This window comes from Bidens hawaiensis, unplaced genomic scaffold (assembly GCF_021521415.1).
Source record: "Bidens hawaiensis isolate Kalapana, Puna unplaced genomic scaffold, B.hawaiensis_p1.1 tig00031487_1, whole genome shotgun sequence".
In the NCBI taxonomy this organism is placed as follows: Eukaryota; Viridiplantae; Streptophyta; class Magnoliopsida; order Asterales; family Asteraceae; genus Bidens; species Bidens hawaiensis.
Window position 1 is genome coordinate 143,103 of NW_027505214.1, and position 18,644 is coordinate 161,746.

Consider the following 18,644-nt stretch of genomic DNA (forward strand, 5'->3'; position numbering starts at 1 on the left):
AAAACGTGCCAAGTGAGAAGCAAGAGTTTACAAAGAAAGAGTGTTGATCAAGCGGTGTCGAAGTGCATCCCAAGTGAGAAGGATATTTTAAGCCAATCAAGGTAGGCATAATGCCCGACCAAAATAATAATAAAATATTGAATGGGCTTAATACCCTAAGTCGAAAGTATTCTCGATAAACAAAGAAAGATAACAAAGAAAATAAAGAAAAGAAAGATAATATATATATATATATATATATATATATATAAGATTATTTTTTTGTTATGAAATATATTATTTAAGTATAATGAGTATACTTAAATAATAAAGAAAATAATACGTTTCTTAAAGAAGAAGAAACGTCGGGTTTTATGAATAAACTAAATGTTTATGAATTACTATTAAAACTAAAGGTTTTAAAGTAAAAAGAGATTATGAACTAAAGGTTCATCGAGATAAATAAGACTAAAGGTCTTAAGCCGGATCGTGTATCCGACTAACAAAAGTTATACTCGTACTATAGGTGCGAGATAGCAAGAGAAGAACACACGGACGGTGTTGGAAACCGATTCCTATCAAAAGGTGAAAACGCCCCACTTTTACAAACTTGTTTTCAAATAAACAAACGTGTTATGTGTAAAACTTTACATGAGGCTACGTGTCTCTAAAAACATTGTAAATAAGAGTATACGCCTAGCCCTCAGGCTGTGGTATACGTTTGTCTGGATCCTTACATATGTGGTATGCGGTGGGCACATCGCACCACGCCTGGTCACAACCTCCAGCCACGATAGGCCGAACCAAAGTATGTTCGAGTAAGAATGTCATTGTGTATATTTATGGTACCTAAGTTATGTAGAGACGTTGCGGTGTCTTGCTGAGGTGACCTAGTGTAGAGACTCGAATTTATGATGATTGTTTAACTTGATTATTCCTAAGCCAAGATGGGCCGAGGCTTACGTGGTCTCGAGGGGTAATTAAGTAAAGAAAATATTTTTAGCGTCAGCATATTCATCAGCATTCGTTGCTGACGTATTTTAATAACATTTTGCAGGTAACCAAGACTAGAGCTTGAAGGACGAAGAAGCTCAAGAATCTGATGGCTCGGATAATTTTGTGTAAATATTAAAACATGGTAGTTTTGTAAAACTTATAAAACAAGTAAAAACTAAACGAGACTTTCGTCTTGTCTTTTGTATTGTAAATACTTATAAATATGATCCTTATGTTTTTATAAAGACTTCCGCTTTAATCCGCTACTCTGATTTATTTACAAATGTGATACCAACTATGGTTCATACTCCTAGGCCTAGATTGGGGGTATGACACGACCCTTGACCCCAACTATCTTTCGCCAATGTTCATGTATCATGTATGGGAATTATACATGTGTGTTCGGGATTTACCATGCCTACATGAGATCGTTGTAGTTTGTTTTTTTCGTGTTTTATTTTAACTTTTTGCCTCACTAGCGAAGTCAAGCGGACACACTTGAACGTTACATGTATGTCATGTCTTCAAGTAGACTAAGAATAGACAAACATAACATGCTTGTTGCAATCCTGTTAAAAGTGTCATAATATACAATCATACTTTGTGACACGCTAGTTAATAATCAAACAAAGATTGTTAAATGTAACTCTATGTATAAACCAAATATAAAATCAAGTTTGAAGTATTTTCAAAATTTTAATCTTTTGCTAAAGATATTGTATAAAATTATCTCCTATCACTTGATTGTCACGCTTGAAAAGGGGCATAACATTATCTCACACATAAAAAAAATAAATTAAATTAAATTAAACGTCAATAACACATGCCTGACATGTCATGTTTTCATAAGCTTATATCTTAGAACTAAATGATTTTTTTTAATGATAAACGAATAAAGCCAGCTATATGGGGTAATGCAATGGCAAAAGGCGATCACATACGTCAACAATCATAGACGATGTTGGGTAGTCAAGCCCACAATCTTCTATACCAAGAAAAAACTTACAGGCCAAAGACATTGCGATAAATTCTTGTTGGAATCGAATTCGAACTTTAGACTTTGCGTCCCCTGTCTAAATCTTCCTTTCCTTCCAATATTAGCTGAGCTAAAGCCTAGCACTATACAACTAAATATTAATTGTCAGTTTCAACACTTAGAAACAAAATGAAGAGTATTTATAAAATATTTACACATCAATTTACTATTAATATATTATACGATGACAAATATCAATTTTTCTCCTTAAAATTCTCATATAATCATAAGAAATAATAAAGATTCCTCACACAAATCATACATTAATCAATAATCTTATAGTTGAAATAAATATTAATATTTTTGTTTTATAGTATTATAAATAATAACATTTAGAGAAAGGTCGGGTTGGAAGGTTGCATCTATTTGGGGATATTTGTTCATTTTCTGATTAATTTACATTTATTTAAATGTTTTTATCTACCATCCAAAAATTTAAATATTATAAATCATAATAAATTTATTATCTACCGGGTTTTTATATATGCGTCATCAAGGAAATACAAATTGTCTGTTGCATTATTTAAATATATAGTATTTCTTTTCCCAAGACAAAAATATTGTTTTTTTCATTATCAATAACCATATTACTAATATGACATTCCATTCAAATACATTATTTCCTTGAACACTAAAATGAACTTGTTTATTAAGTTCGTTATATGACATGATATATTTAACACGATTAAGTGTAAGTAGAAAGCAACATAAATAAAACGACATGACACACTTAATATGATCACATATAAACAACTTAATAACATCAATCGTATCAAAATTTTTAAGTGGTAACTGATATGACCCGCATAACACGGTTAAAATAAATGTTACAAAAGTAACAATTCATAGTAAATTATAATATGCTAAATTATTTATAAACCTACATCGTTTTGATAAACAAATCATTAACTTGTCATGACAATCTATTAAGCTATTTAACATGATAAGTTAACACTGATTTATCATAGACGGGTTAATCATGCTTTCACTCGCGGCATTAACATGTCAATATGTTTATGGCACGTACCCGCTAGTCCAAACACTAATCAATTTAACTTAGGGGTTGTTTGGTTAATTCAGATCTGAATGAGTCAGATCTGAATGAGCCTCTGTCTCATTCAGCAACAACAATGAGTCTGAATGATTCAGACCTAATTTGAACCATTCAGATGTTTCTCTGTTTAGAACTAAACAGTCTGAATGAATCAGATGTTTACATCTGAATTCAGATATAAACAAACAGCCCCTTAATGTCAAGTAATGTTTTGTAATCGGTTCATATTATAAATTGTCGGCTATAGTCCTTAATAAGACTAGCTATACTTTAAAAATAAATCCTTTTATATAAATACAAATATATTATTCTAATACTGAAAGCCCATTGCATTCAACAAGCATATAAAGCTAGAATTGGTGTCACAATTCGGGTTGAACAAACATGAAACACTTGCAAGATCAAGAAAGCTTTTCCTTCTCCACATCTTCGAAAAACGGTCTATTCTCCGATGACGAAGATGGTGAATCCGACGCTCACAATCATACCAAAGGCCGTATTTCAGGGCATCACCAAAGCGACTATTTTGAAATAACTCTACCACCACCTCCACCATCACCATCTGCCACCAAAACCAATAATAATGACGCAAAAGAAGAGGAATTCGAATTTTGTTTCTCTTTTAACTCTTCCTCAACCCTTGTCGATTTTACAACCACCCCCATTTCCGCCAACTCCAACCACCCGTTCCACCACCACGAGTGTCACAAGCCACCTATGACCACTTCTACTTTTGCAACATCTCAATTGGTCAATATTGTCGATAAAAAACATAACCAACGTAACAAAATCAAGAGTTCAATGAGCTACAAGCGCATATTAAACACGAGTAGCCCACGATGTCATCAGGGCATAATCTCACCGTATAAATTTCCACCTTCTTGGCTGCGAACGTTGGATGAAACCCAACGGGGCCTCGTAAAAAATCGTTAAATTTATTTTTGTCACAATTTTATTTTTTTTACACATAATATATATTTATATAATATTTGCCGTCTTGTTAACCTAGTTTGATTAGGCCAAGTGCATGTTAATATGTTATATGTTATTGTCTTATTGTTTTGTTTTCTCGTACCGACAAGACATATTCCATTTACGTATTGGTTTTTTAATTTAGATTTCATTAACTTTCACGTTTTTATTAATCATTTAATCCGTGTAAAATTTGCTATAACAAAACTTTAATTTACTATCATGTGATTTAGTTGACACGTCTTGAACCAAAAGAGGTACAACATTTGGCACGTAACGATAGGAGTAAACGTGGTAACACATATTTAATCGCGTCACAGTGAGAAGATATATTATCTCTTTAAGTCGCTTAAGAATAAATTTATCGATATAGAGAGTATAATTGCGTAAACTGTAGAGTTTAGGGTTAGATGACATAACCTACGTGGAAAAGATGAGTATTTATACTCATTCTAGGTTATTGTTCCCTATGAAGCGGAATAATTTGTCAAGGCTTGTTATTGGTTCAGAGGCTCTTGTCATATATCGTGCGGGGCACACAATGTACGAGTTGTCATGGTTGGGGCCCTACATGCTCGCGTTACTACCCTGATTGCCGTTTTGTCGTGGTTGTACACTCTAGATTTTGTGCAACGCGGGAGTGTTGAACTTGCTCCAGGGTTGCATTTCTTCGGAGCTTGAGCTTGAGCTCTTGATAATTCATGCCCCCTACGAGTACTTAGCTTCGGGTGCTATGTAACTCTAAACAAATGTTTTACATATGATACTCTTTATATTCATATACTTAATGTTACATCAAAGTCTTATCGTAAGATTCTGACCATGACAAGATTATCAATGTGATACATATACAATCTTTTCTGGTCATCAAGGCTAGGCGAGTAGACGTTGTACCTCTTTTTTTCAAAACATTAACTTGTTTTTTTTTTAATTTTTAACTTTAATGGCCAAGTGTTAATAAACTAAAAGGTTAGTTACATCAAAAGATTGTCATTATATATAACAACAAAATTAACAAAATTGTACAAAAAAAATATATTTTATTTTAGTATGATAATAAACTACAATTAAAAATATTTTCTTGATTGCTACACACATTATTAATATAAATTTGTTTTCTTATTCACTCTTAAAAGGAATTCAACTAGGTTGGGAGGCATAAGGAAATTCATGATCAAACTAAGATCAATCAAAAGCATGTTATGGTCGTCGTTAAATGCTTCCCGACGACTGCAACCGCCGACAAAAGTCAAAGTCAACAAGAAGAACAAGAGAACTTCTATTGACTACAAGCAAAGAGATTGTAGTCATATGACCAACAAAAGCCACAATTACAACAATGTTGCAAATACTTATAGTCAAAAGCAAATTTTGGAAGAAGAAAAATCTTTGAAAAAAATAAATTTGTATAGTTTTAGTAAAATGTTTGATGTTATTAAGAAGAGTATTAGAACGACTCGAAGATAAAAACATGCATATAGTAAAAGTTGTCCAGTCTCGATTAAGTCCTCCCCAATGCACGATATTGATGTTGGGAATTCTAGTGATGAAAGAAGGAATTCGTTTTACTCGAGAGATCATTCCATTCAAGCCGCGATCGCACATTGCAAGAAATCGTTTGGAAAATAATATTTGGCTTTTTTGTGTTTTAAATTTTTAATGATATTGTTAATGCTAGTATACTTGTATTTTTAATGTATGTATTGTGTTTAAAAATATAGTTTTCTTTATGTAATTAGCTTTTACATTTTATAATGTTTAAAAAAGGCAAGGTACATCAATATATACTATATAGTCAATCTAAAGCTTTGAAGCAAAGCAAGACAAGTTTTGTTTTTCATTTTTTTTTTTGACAATAATATAATACGGTCTAATCTCCAAGCATTTCATCTGTCAACGACTTCTTTCATGGTGTTTAGTATTTAAATCAGACTTAAAAAACATGAAACATGAATTGAAGCATCAAGTTAACACTCAATTTTCAACCACTTCGAATTCGCAATTATAATACTTGATCGATTCGAATACTCAAATTCAAAATATAGACACAAGGTTTTAGTTAATAACATATATTGCAATTTGCAACTACTTCATAATTCATATTATAGACATGCACAAACCGGTTAACCGTTTATTCGAAAACCAGTTAGTGGTCAACGGTTAATTAACCGGTTAGACCGATTAATCGGGTCTGGTACTAACCATCTTTTCAAGCACGAACCAATTGAAACAAAAAAAACGGTTTAAAAAAATTAACTAAAAATCGGTTTTGGTTAACCGGTTTCTGAGCCAAAAAGTATAACCGGTTACTAACCGTCGATTTTTTTCCATGTAGAAACCGGTTAGAGAATCGGTTAGAAACCGGTCACTAACCGGTTTGGATGTGCACCTCTAAATTGTAGAATGTATATTCTCTACAACCGTCCACCCCGGGGCCCTGGTTGATCTATTTAAAGCCCAATGGGTACAAGGCCCCACTAAAAACTGAGCTAGATGTACAAAGTTTCATATAAACTTAGGCCTCTTCTTAATCTATAAAGGTCTCCCAGGCCCTAGCTATCAGAAGCCCAAATCCTAATCCAGCTTTCCATCTCTTTCATTCAGTAACTTCTAAAGTAAAGGTGCACAAAATACGCGGTTCTGGACCTAACCCATAACCGGTTCCTACATGTACCTGATCCGCGGGTACGACTAAAGGTAGATTATTAAAAACTTAGTTAAAGGATTTATTAGAGAAAAGAATACGAGTAATCTTTAGATAATAACTCGTTTAGTTGGAACAACGAACAAGTTCTATACCCTTCCTTTTTCGGAAAAAGAAAACATCTTACACGAGTAATTCTCATGATCACACTATTAGAAACTATACTTTTACTGTTGTATGTAAAAAAAATTTACGGTCTAGAAAATTACATTCATAAGAGACCATGTGTCATGTCGTTATGAACTGCAATTTATAAAAAAGTAAACGAGAGTTACTATGCAACATTTTAATCTTTTTCTTCAAGGATGTATGAAAAGTTTTCGATGGTGTTATTAGACGTATTTATTTAGTTTGGTTAATTCTGTATTTGGTTTGGTTTAGACTTGAACATATTTTGTTTTTGATGGTGTTATTAGACGTATTTATTTAGTTTGTATTTGGTTGGTGTTGATCTTAACGTCATATTTATTTAGTTTAGCTTGATTGTTGCATATAATTTTTATTATTACAGGTAAACTCGAGCCAAATCGACGAACCGTGCCGGCTCGATTTAAAACCGAGCCGAGCTTGAGCTCAAATTTTTAGCTCGATTAAGAGCTCGGGCTCGGCTCGATTTAAACCGAGCCGAGCTTGAGCTCAAATTTTTAGCTCGATTAAGAGCTCGAGCTCGAGCCGAGCCAGCTCGATTGATTATCAAGCCGAGCTTGAGCTTGCCTTAGCTCGGGCTCGACTTGGCTCGTGAACAGGCCTAATGAAAACAGGGACCGTAATCAACCACGTTTCAAACTTAAACCCAAAAAATAAAAAAGTAAAAAAGGTTAACAGAAATAATCAACATGGTGTCCATAATTGATAATTGTTTAGTTTGAAATATATATTTCATACAACATTTATTCAATAACAAAGAGACAAAACAATATAAAACATGAATTATTATTATCATTAGCTACGTACAACTTTTCTTTAATCGGGATTGTTTGGTACAATTATTTGATAATTTCTTCTTGTATAACACTTGGTGTACAAACAAGAATAAGAATATTTTTCTATGGATCCTTGTTAAAAAAATTAGAAAACTAGTAAATGATTAAACATAGGTCATAATCACTTTTAAGTATATTTTAGAAACATGTATTATATTTATGTTTATTGCTTGGCATATATTAATAAAAGTTAGAAAGGTGATGGAGTAAACATTAATAAAACTGCTTTATCATTAATCATAGTTAAAACAAAGTGTATAAAAGTGCATAAGTATTTTATATGTCAATATATAGTGGTCCGAATTTGATTAATTGCTTATAAAATAGATCGTGATTTGATCAATTGCTTTTTGAGTTGACTCAGACCAATAATTGCGGGTAGCGGCAATGATTGAGGTTTGCTTCAAGTGTTTCAAATCATGGTAAACCTAGATGTTTTAATGGCTTTAGCATGGTGTTAATCCTTTTTGTTTATTTCGAAATAGCTTTACATTAAACTTATGTATAAATGTTCATATCGTATCGATCTTATATTATATGTTATGTATGATTTGTTATGTTAATTTGAAATTGTTGTTCATCGTGAACGGGGAAGTAGAGACTGGTGAAACTTTCCTATTAATACGAACATCTAGTAATGTCATTTAAAATAGTCTTACTCTTACCCAAAATTTATGACGGTGTGGTCGATGCAAATGCGAAAAGTTTATGGCCCTTAAAGAGTTATCTTTCCTCGCTAATCTTCATAAATAACATGTATTTAGATCAGTGAAGTTGAAACAATTCTCTTTCGTTCCTCACTTATTCACGAATCACGAACAACATCGTTTTGTTATTATTTGTTCGTATGATGTTACAACTGATAATTTTATAAAGACATTAATGCAATTACCACTTAATAGGCTAAAAAAACATCAGAAGTTTGTTCATGCGGAGCACGTGTTTGTGCTACCACTACTCGACTTGGCTTGTGAGGGATACCCCGTACGTTGTAGCAGTAATTGTCCCCACAACACATGTAGCGGGGTATAAAATATCACATGTATACCAAGGCTTTAGGACCACATGCCATCTTACCATTCCAAAACATCATTTGTTACAAACAAGAAAATTTGGTTAATGCTTCTTAGTTGGTTTACGTTACTTGTGCATGTATAAAAGCTAGAAATGATGTTGTTTAACCTGCGCGCTACGATGGGGACGCACGATAATTCAGTCGTTATAGATTTAGTTTGTTTAGTTAGTTGGTTAGTTAAATATGTTAGTTAACTAGGATAAATATAAACAAATAAAAATTATAATGAAGTTTTTTTGTCAATGAATCAATGAGGTTGAGGTAGTTAGTATTCACCCCAACTTCTAACAGTTATAATGAAAATATTTAATATGAAATATTCCTATAGTCAGCATAGTATTTTCGGTCCCTAAGACCCAAAGTTTTGTTTTAACTAGTACTGATTTTGTTATCCAAATGGGGGTTATCGTGCAAATTCTTGCCCGTTTATCTACCAATTTATTGCAGTCGTTGATATTTAACTTTATTAACGTAACAATTTTTTAATAGCGTTTGAAACTACCTCTAATACTCGAGTAGTTTTCTCAAGACGGATGCCAACCGTTAATATTAGCATTTCTTAATCTTTTGTTCTTATATTTTTACTGAAGTCAATGTTAGTGAAGAACACAAAGAATGAAAGTTGAAGGACTAAAATAGTAGTTATGTCAAACAAATTGTGTATTCCTAGGTTCAATAATAAGATTGCATTTAATAGAGGGGTTCATTTGTGCGTTATATAATTTTGACAGTGACAAGACGTCATGAGTCTCATGACACGACCCGACCTGACCCGTTTTTGAAATTGATCAATTTGTCTTAACTTCCACACGTAAATTTTTTTTATTACTTTTTTAAATGTAAATATTTTTGTGTGTTAAGTTACGGCACTCTCTAATTTTGAGAGTCCCGTTGTCTTATTATTTAACCGAGCTTATGCTAGCTTTAGAGTTTAGCTTAGGTATTCACCCAAATATCATACAACCAACTGCCATTTCAAAATCGTTTTATCACCACAATAGCATAATTCTCTAGCGTAATACATGGTTATGCTAAAACCGGATAAACTTAGGATTTTAACTGAACCACTAAATCTTTGATGGTCATCATTTTAATTTTGCAGAACAAAAGATGTTTAACAAATAACTTATTTTGTGAAGTTAAAACTCAAATTATTTTTAGCATTACATGGATTTTCTACAAAATATTTAAGTAAAACTATATTATTTTTAGTTATTATTCAATTTATGTTTAGTGGACGGTCCTAACTTCTTTATGTCTCTTGACGAGATTTTTTTTGTCTTCAGCTAAATATTTTAACGAGTGATGAAATTTTGTTGGTTAAAAATATTGTTGATGATGATATTGACTCGGCAAACTCACTAGATTTGGAATGAACATTTGGGGTAAAAGTTGGTTAAAATATATTTTGTTTACTTTGGTCGGTAAAATGGTCATTTTGGTCATTTTTTTTCATTTTATTTTGAATAGCACCTTGTAAGTGATGAGTAAGTCAGGTTAGCATGAAAAATAAACATTTTGACCCGTGCATGTTTCGAATGAGAACTGGGCAGCAATAGATTAAGATAGAAGTTGATAAGTTCTTAAGTTACACATATGTAACTTGTATGAGCTACGTATACGTAAGACTAGGGCTGAGCACGGTTCGGTTCGGTTCGGTTTTTAGGTGAAACCGAAACCGAAACCGAAACCGAAAATTCGGTTTTTTCATATATAAAAACCGTTCGGTTTCGGTTTTTTGGTTTTTCGGTTTCGGTTCGGTTATATTCGTTTTTTTTTATTTTTTCTTGTTTTGTTTTTTTCGTTCTATTAATTGTTTTATGCAACTAGTTCCTATGTACAAAAATAAATATTAACATTTATTATTCTTTTCACAAACTCTAATTTCTCTTACAAATCTATTGAACCAACAAACTCCTAATTTGTTTCGGTTGTTGTCACATATGGCTTAGTATAAATATATTTTACAATCATTTAAATTATTTATTTTAATATACCAAGTTAATCGGTTCGGCTCGGTTTTTTCGGTATTTTTGAAATGGGTAACCAAACCGAAACCGAAAATTCGGTTTTCCAAAAAAACAAAAAAAAAAACGTCGGTTAATGCTTCGGTTCGGTTTTTCGGTTAATTCGGTTTCGGTTCGGTATTTTCGGTTTTCTGCTCACCCCTACGTAAGACTATGAAGAAGTTAGATGTGGGTGTCCCGTGTATACGAGACTAAAACCCAATCACTTTAAGGAGAAACACTTTATCCTAACCCTTGGTACCGTTACATGCATCTTGTGCGAGTATTACCACCTCTACATCTTGATTGATCAAATTGTACTTTTGAAGTTTACACTAAAAAATCATCATTATCATACTCAGTAAATCTCATTAATAGCAAATATATGGTATGGTCTGAGAAGGATAAGATATAAACAGACTTACCTCTACCCTGTAGGAATAGAGAGGGCTGAGAGGCTGTTTCCGATGAAACTCTGGGTCTGTAAATTAATTAAACAATGGTTGAAGAATATATATTGCTATTTACTTTAAACAAACGACAAATGGCATTGAGATGTTTTACAAGGCCCCACATCATCATGTATCTATCATTGCTACACTTGTCCCTGTCAACTGTTGATGTGTTACTTCTTTATTTTATAAACTAGTCTTATAATCTCTTCACTTTATTCGTTAGGATACGATTACATATAAAAAACTATATATGTTTTGGTTACCCTTCTCACATGAAAAACACTTAATTTTTTTTCTCTCCTCTTTCTTTCACATGATATGTACCAATCACATCCACGCTATAACATTTGACACAAATAATTATATATGCTTGTGATTAATATAATATCATTGTTTTTTACTAAGTTTGTGTTTTACTATGTGAGAGTTTCATAATAAATTAGACCGTGTACTGAACAGAGTTAAAATAAATAAGATATCGATGTCTGAAATTATGTATTTATAGTTTACAAAGTTGTGAAAGTTGGAAGAGAACAAAATGGAATGAGTGGGAATTGTTCCACATAGGAGGTGTGATAAGCGATGAAGTGATTATTAACATGTACACTCTTTAATCTTTGATTCTTAACTATGTTTGTAACGAGCGCTTTGATGACACACTTTGCACAACTGCATCATCGTGAGCTACTTGGGAGTCAGGCCCGATCCAGTTTGACATTGTCGCGCAACAACTAATGAATTAATAACCGGCTCTCACTGTTGGTGTTGTGTTCTAGGTCCGGTCCGTTTTATAGCTGCTACTCATTTAGTCAGTTCCCTCTACTAGTGAGTGGTTATTATGATGGTTTTCTCATAACAACATGGAATTGAAACAAAAACAAGTTAAGTAAGGCATTAAAAATATCTAATACGTTTGAAACTGAAACAAAAAAACATATTAGATTGTATTAACGACGGTGTTTAATTTAATACGTGAGTATAATTGTGAAGAGTTTCTAGTTGTTTCAACTATATAACTAAGGTGTCACCATAGTTATGAGAGTATAGATGCAAGATGAACCGATAATTTGAGAGACTTTATATTCTCTCAAGAATGCCCAAGCACAACACTTTTCCAGCAACATAATGATTAACTTATGGATCGGAGATTAATGTCGGCATCGCAAGCTACTTTTCGTTGTTCAGCCCTGGCAAAGAATACGAATATGTTTTAAAACTGTGTAAACAACGAACCTCAACATTCTATCTCTACTTATTCTGATGTAATTAAATTTCAACTCTTATCGCATTGTATGAGTAAAATTAAAATAATATCCATACAATGAATTTAAAACCCAACAAAATAAGGGTTAAAGATGCACATATGTACTCTAGAAATACACATATTCTTGTAGTAGTAAATATTGCAACCCGTTATTGATTTTTTAAAATGTATTGGTTACTTGGTTTAATAACCTACCTATAATATTACAGTAAAACAATTATTTCACATGTCATTTAACTATAGTAACTAACTAGGATGTTAACTAGTACTATTATAATTTATAGAATTACTATCAAAGTTACAAATGTAACTTTAAATGTTAAATTAAAGAGTAAAGTGCCATTTTAGTTCTTGTGGTTTGACAAATAATACGAATTTAGTCCAAAAAGTTTATTTTTTGCATATGAACCCTCCACGTTTCTCAGTTCTTGCCAATTACATCCAAATCACTAACCCCGTTAAATTTTATCGTTAAGCCAAGGGTAGACATGTCTTTTCATTATTTCTTTATTATAATACTTATTTAAGTAAACTGCGATTTTCATCCCTCTGGTTTCTCAAAATCTGCAGTTTTTGTCTAGTAGTTTCAAATTTCCAATTTTCTTCTTTATGGTTTCATTTCACTTGCAATTAAACCCGGATTTATTAGCCTTGTTAAGTCTTGTCGTTAACCCATTTGCGTGCCCCTCATGTGACGATCAATTTCGTCTTTTTTTCTCTCCAAATAAACCTCAACCCTAATTCGCAACCCCCTCACGTGAGGGGCTGGGGTGTATTTGGGGAAAAAGGGAAATAAATAAGGAACAAAATTGTCTCTCACGTGAAGGACACACTAATGGGTTTAACAACCAAACTTAACGAGATTAGGGAATTCGAGTTTAATTGCAATTGAAATGGAACCATAGGAAAAACAATTGCAAACTTAAGACTGTTGGATTAAAACTGCAGAATTGGACAAACCACAAGGACGAAAACCGCAGTTCACTGAAATAAGTATTATAATAAAGAAATAGTGAAAAGACATGTCTACCCCTGACTTAACGATAAAATTTAATGGGGTTAGTGATTTGGATGTAATTGGCAAGAACTGGAAAACGTGGAGGGTCCAAATGCAAAAAATAAACTTTTTGGACTAAATTCGCATTACTTACCAAACCACAAGGATTAAAATGACACTTTACTCTAAATTAAATGTTTATTAATTATAAAATTTTATTTATATCATTATCTATATCTTATGAATTCATAAGGTATCTGATTACATATATTATTAAATTTAATTTTTCTGTTTTATTTTTAATCGCATGTGTATTACACGTGCTATATTAGTACTTAATAATTCATGTATGCAAATGACATGTCATAAGTTATGTCGACCACTTATAGTTTGATTTTTTTTTTATTTCTTTTCTTTTAATATTCATTTTACATGTAATTTAGTTTTCCTAATTATATATACATAATATAATCAAAAATATATACTATTCTAGTTTCTAAATGATGCACTTTCTATGAAAACATGAGGTTCAAGGCCCACTTACAATCCTTTCATATAGTTTCTTCAAACTAACGTGAATAAGACTAAAGATGCTAATCATTTCACCGGTTTTCAGGAGTCTATGGTGTATCCTTAGCAATTACACTTTGTATTCTTTATAAATTTTCTTCACTAATATTATTTTAACCTATCACATCATATTCTTCATCTACGTCTGTATCTTACTCTAGCGGTTTCCTAGTCACTTTCTCTAGAGAAAGTTGCCGATTGGCCGAAGTCTCTCGTTAGGTGAGCAGCTAGGGATTTTATCGCAACGAGTCTTCGAGCGATATGTTTCCCCTGAAATTAGTGGTGGACTTGGTCATCGGCGCTATATATCTGCAATCCTGAGCATATATGTCCTTTTTGCTAATAGGTATACATGGATAACCGGAATCTAAGATCTTTATAGAATGTAAATCTGACTAAATTTGAAAGATTAAATATAGTTGTTGCCTTATTGGTTACATTTTTCTTTAGAACAATGACTTTCTTGTGTTTAGGTTATCGCACTCTTAAATAGAGTCACGCTGTCCCATTCTAGTAAGACAACGTTGTCTTAAGCAGGTCCACACTAACTTTAGAGTTTTGTTTTGGCGTTCCTCCGGGGAAACCCTACCGCCACAAGGGCATAAGTAGTTTTTGGGGAACGGGTAGTATGATATATATGTGTGTATTTTGAGATCACACATAAACATTTCAACATCGAACCCGTAGAAAACTTATACTTAAGTGATAGACAATCGGTCGTTCGTCCCTCGAAACTTTCCAAACTTGTAGGAAAAAATTCCTCGCTACGCCGTTGTATCGTCAGCTGCCACTTGACAGTCGTTGTGGTGCCACAAGAGCAAAACTTTATGGCGTAATACACGGTGGGACAAAAACCTAGAAAGGCTTCGGATTCGAACTGACTACATCTCAATGCCTAGCTAAAATTCTTTATTATCATATCCACCAGAGTGACAAAAATGAAAATCAAACTTAAGTTTACATTAAAGAATCCAATCTTTTCCGCCGTTAGGTCACAAGTGACGGATGTCATATTTACCCAAGCCTTATTCAGTTATTCATCACCTAAAAGGTAGGAGTGTGTATGGGTCGGTTTGGGGCGGATTTAAGCCAAACTCATAACCATAACCAACATGTTGGTTAATGGATAATCATAACCATAACCGACCCATTATGGTGGTTTCGGTTAATTGGTTTTGAAGGTTATAGCGGGTCAGTTATGGGTCGGTTAACCATAACCAAAACAATGTAATTGGGCATAAAATTTGGGCACACATTATTACAACACAACAACATGACATAATACACAAAGTATATAATCCATAATATTAATACCAAATAATCAAAAAAGAGAATGACATTATATAATCCAACAATGAAATTCAACTTAATTTTATAACAAACGTAGAACCAAAATCATCAAAATTATATAATCCAACAATATGTAGGTGGAAGTTAATTCCAAACATATTGTTGGTTAAATAAATGGGTCGGTTCGGTTATGGTGGTTTTGGAATTATCTTTAATCAAAATCGACCCGTATTTGACGATTTTTAAAAATTTATTAAACCAACATATCAGTTATGATGGTTATCGGCTAAATTTGATTCGGTCATGTCGGTTATGGTTCGGTTAACGATTACGACCGTTAACTTGTACACAGGATTTTCCAATTTATTTGAATTAAACTATATTATATATTTATTTATTTATGTTGTAGAAACATCTAACGTGTGATGGATCACAAATGACAGTGTCAGAGAATATAGATGATGGCCACGTGGCAGCATATGAAGCATCATCAATTTGCAGAGTTCGTACTGTTTAACGTAGTTATGACACATCTTGGTTCTTTTTATCAAGTTTCAGTTATACCCCCGAAACTTATGCTAAACATCAAAGTCACCCCTCAATTTACAACACCAAATCACCAAAACCTTACTTTTTGCTATTGATTTTATTTCTTATTTATACAGTTTTTACTGCATGTTATATATTTAGTTTTCTTTTTATAAAATATTAGTAAAACTAATAGATTTTATGTAGTTTGTCGGTTCAAATTAAACATTGATATTTCATTTATCTTAGCTTATTGTTAGACGCGTTAGTTCTTTAAGCACCGCAAACAACAATTATTTATATAAATAATAATTATGTTATTACTTGTGTTTAGAAAACATATATAACTATACTATTAAAGCAATAGGCTTTAAGTCCATTCCCCCCTTCCTATTGGTTGGTTACTATATTTTACATGTATATCAATGGTTTATCTATTTTTCATCTTAATAAAATAAATCAATAATATATTTAAATAAGATTTATCAATGCTATTAATGTTTTTCTTTGAACTAGACATTAATGTTTAATTTTGAATTTAGATTACTTTATAATTATGTTTGAACTTAATAATTCTAACTATAATTATGTTAACTAAATTTGTTTTATTGTTTTTGATTGATTTCATTCACAACCTTTTTTTCTTCACATTAGGTTTAATGTTTTTTATATAATAGATAATATATAATATATGGATTTAATATATAAGAGATTACGGATTTAATATATAATATATAATTTAGAGAATTACTTGATATTTCATGAATAGAAGAGATTACCGATTTAATATAGAGATTGATGATTTTAAATATTCTAATTGATTATATTGGATTTAAATCAAATAATATACAATAATTGATTATATTAAGTATAGTAAAACTTAATGATGGTTAATCATAACAAATATACGTAACAAATAATCAAATCAAATAATATAGAGATTAGTGATTTTACCTATTGACTGATTTAAATAATTGGTGATTTAAAATATTCTAATTGATTATATTAGATTTGATTATTAGTGTTCAATTGTATTCAAATTCTATTAATGTTAATAAATAAAAAGAAAATTAGTAACTTTTATTTTCACACCTTATATGAATTACATTACATAATATATGGTGTTATAATTGATGTTTAAACATAGTCAACATTTAGATTAAATAATATTACATTTATACTAATCAAATTTTGTAAGATTGGATTTTAGTAAATTCAAAATTTGAAAATCCATTAATTACGATTTCCATTATATTCGTTCTTACTATAAGTTTTTTGAAAATTTTTGAAATTTCATAAATTTTTGTTTCTAATCAATTACCTGTATACCTTCCTAGATTAAAAAGTCTCCCATAATTCGTCTCAATTGATTAAATATTTGATTAACCATTATTAAGATTTACTATAAATACAAATGTTGACCTATTGACTGATTTAAATAATTGATGATTTAAATGCAAATGTTGACCTATTGACTGATTTAAATAATTGATGATTTTAAATATTCTAATATTAGATTTGATAATTAGTGTTCAATTGTATTCAAATTCTATTAATGTTAATAGAAAAACAAAATTAGTAACTTTTATTTTCACACCTTATATGAATTACATTACATAATACATGGTGTTATAATTGATGTTTAAATACATCAACATTTGAATTAAATAATATTACATTTATACTAATCTAATTTTGTAAGATTAGATTTTAGTAAATTCAAAATTTGAAAATCCTATAATTACGATTTCCCTTTCTTACTATAAGTTTTTTTGAAAGTTTTTGAAATTTCCTAAATTTTAGTTTCTAATCAATTACCTGTATACATTCCTTCTATAATTGAGTCTCCTAAATTCATTTCTTATAAATACGTAACTTTGATAGGGTAATTCTTACACCATCAACCCTCTTTAGCAAAAACGATTAGCCTTGTGCCAAAGGTTTTTATTTTATGTTGTTTTTATATCGTCTATTTTTGTATTCATATTTTGGCTTAAAAGTGTTATTGTTCCTAAATGATTTTTTGGTTTTTTAAAATTTTTCACCACTAGCAAGATGGAGCCAACAAATATCATCATGTTGAACCAATTGGACGTTCTTAACAGTGAGTGTATCTTAAATGTGTGTATTTTGAAACTTTGGCGGCTGAAGGACAATTCAAAGCCCAGGGAAGATTGGTCGATCGAAATGATCGTGCAAGACGAAATGGTATTGTTAACACATTCATTAATTTACTATATTATTCATACAACTTTGTACTAATCTTAATAATAATGTGGCAGAGCAACAAAATGCAAGCCCATGTAAGGAAGCAGCTCGTCGATGTTGTTGACTGTGAAAGATGAGTACTAATCTTAATGGACTTGATCGTATACTTAGGCGTGGATCATTGTTACAATCATATAGTGTTAGCTGAAAATTTATATTTTCAAGAATCAAGTAATGATTCACCATGAAAATGAATACAATCATATAGTGTTAGCTGAAAATTTATATTTTCAAGAATCAAGTAATGATTCACCATGCATTTCATTCTCTTTGTTTTCTATTTAAACTGTTATTTCAATATGTTATATAAAAAAATTATGTCTTCTGATTCAAGATGATCATACATTAAGAAAGTGGTATAAATGTAATAGTTATTGTGTGTCACTCATCTCTTCTAAAATAAAAAAAAAGGAAAAAGAAAATGAACAAAATAGTTTGGTTGTTCGTTATTAATACACATGAATATG